Source organism: Lemur catta, chromosome 7 (genome assembly GCF_020740605.2).
Source record: "Lemur catta isolate mLemCat1 chromosome 7, mLemCat1.pri, whole genome shotgun sequence".
Taxonomy (NCBI): domain Eukaryota; kingdom Metazoa; phylum Chordata; class Mammalia; order Primates; family Lemuridae; genus Lemur; species Lemur catta.
The window spans coordinates 64654511-64657083 of record NC_059134.1 but is presented as its reverse complement, the minus strand read 5'-3'; positions in this window follow the sequence as shown (position 1 = coordinate 64657083).

Below are 2573 nucleotides of genomic sequence, written 5' to 3'. Positions count from 1 at the left end.
AGCAGTGTTAGCCACCCAGTTAGATGGGGTGTAGGCAATTGTGCTGCCCCAGGATAAAGGAGCCCCAGACACCAAGGGGATAAAGGGCTTGCTGAATTCTTTCTTTCCTTCAAATTCAAAAGGCTAAGTGGTGATCAAGTATGTTCCTTGACATCCCTGGGAGTAATGCTCAGGAATTCCCCTAAATTTGCTATTCTCAGACAAGCTTGCTACTGTTTCTGCTCTTCAGGATCTTAAATTGCTCTCTCCTCTCCCTTTTCCCTACGTGTTCCTCTGTTTTTCCTCATCATCTCAGCCATCTTCCCTTCCTTGCATGGAGGCGAGGACAGTTCTGATTTTTTCCTCTATTTTATAGGTTCCTCAGTATTTCTAAGTGAATGAACATTTATAAGTACTTCTTTATACAAAGGCAAACTAGCTGACTTTTGCATAAAAATAGGACGTAACCAGTGCATGTATTGTTAAGAAAGAGGCTAATCATTGCACAGATTAGAAACTTCTAGGTTCTTAACCTTGGGGAAAAAGAGGATGGTTTTAAAAATGGCACTATTGGATGGTGAAGTTTATTTCGTATGAAACTAGGGTCACACCTTCTACGTTCCTAGGATAGGAACTGGATTTTGAGAGGCCACTGCTTTTCTCTCTTCCTAAGTGCTTGGAAGAAGGATCATAATCTTCCACATGGGAGATAAGCTGCTATGTAAATATTCCAGTAATGCCTGAGGAAGCTGAAATGCTGCATTCCTACCATCTAATGTTTCAGTTATAGCATTAAAACCCGTGTCCTTGCTTACAAACAGCTATCAGATGACATCTTAGTATAGAAGGTTAAAGATCCACCAGAATTCACTCTGATAGTTAAAAATATGACATTTTGATTCTGATCATGGTGAACCATAGTGTGGGGAGATGATGAGGAAAAATTGTTTGGATTCTTGAGCTGTTCTGGGTCTTTGCTAGAGCTTGGATGGTCAGAGCCCCAGTTGGGAGGTTTTGATGTGAGTAGCAGGAGAGGCAAAGGGCAGATCAGGCAGGGCCCTGCTGTCTCTTCTGTGCCCTGAGTTTCCCCAGAGATGACTCCATGGGGATGAAGGTGATAGTTTTCTATCCTACTGTTCTGCAGGAGGACTTACAGCCGCATAAATCAGATATGCTGTCTTATTTCTCAGTTTAGGGGCTCCACAGACTTGATTTTCTTTCTTTTCTTTCAGTATACTTGAATGAAATGTTATTCAAAATTCCATTTACCCCTAGGTCTGCAAATACAGTGTGTGTCCCCTGGAAATACTTTTGTTCTAACTAGAGTGGAGCAGAGTAGAACATGGACCTCATTTGATATGGGCTCTGTATTTCATCAGTTAAAATTACATTGACTCATCGCTTGACTTATATTGAACCTTTCCTTAGGTCTTTTTCACTTGTACCATCTTCATCCTGTTGTCATGCAGTTTTTTTCTAAACCTAAGTGTAAAATTATATATTTTGCTCTTTAAAAATTTCATCTTGCTGTATTTAACCTATGGTTCCAGTTTGTGGTGGCTTCTCTGATTGTTGTATATTAATTATCTCTCTCAATTAATTTATCATATGCATATTTGATAAGCATACCTTATACAAGTCATTGATAAAGGGTGACCATGATGTGATCTAGAACAAATGGGGAAAGAAAAGAGTATTATAGGCCAGTATCCCTGCTGAACATAGATACAAAAATCCTCAACAAAATACTAGCAAACTAAATTCAACAACACATTAAAAGGATCATGCACCATGATCAAGTAGGATTTATCCCTGGAATGCAAGGATAGTTCAACATATGCAAATCAATAAATGTCATAAAATAGATGGGAAGTGCCCAAACTTCTAGGCGTTCCAGAGCTGCTGTTCCTGGTTATTAATCCATTTACAACAATGTTCAGGGCCAGTTGTCCAGAGTTACCAGTTCCTCCAGCTGCCTGTGTATCTCTGTTTTATCCACAAGATCAGGAGAGATTTTTGTGAAGTCCAGATAAATTATTTCTCTGACATTCTTTGCTATATGCATATGTGTGTGTTTATGTATATGATACTTAATATATCATACACAAATATATATTGTATAAATATGTATGCATATTATTAAAGTCCCTAAACTATTTATGGATCACTTACCAGCTATTGCTGAGTGTTTTACATGTATTATCTCCTTTATTCTCTATAATAATTATATAATAACCTCATTAAATAAAAGTAATGATGTTTTTTGGCATGACTTGTACTTAATCTCCAGTGATCAGTGTTTCTTTCTCCAAGTCCTTGTCACTTTTTATATATTCTGTTCTGGAGTTTTGCTTATGATATTGCTTATTTTATTTTATGTTATGTTATTTTTTTAGAGACAAGGTCTCAATCTGTAACCCAGGATAGAGTGCAGTGGTGTAATCACAGCTCACTTCAGCCTGGAATTCCTGGGCTCAAGTGATCCTCCCACTTCAGCTTCCCAAGTAGCTGGGACTACAAGTATGCTCCATCACACCCAGCGATTTTTTTTTTTTTTTTTTGAGGCAGGGTCTTGCTCAGTTGCCCAGGCTAGA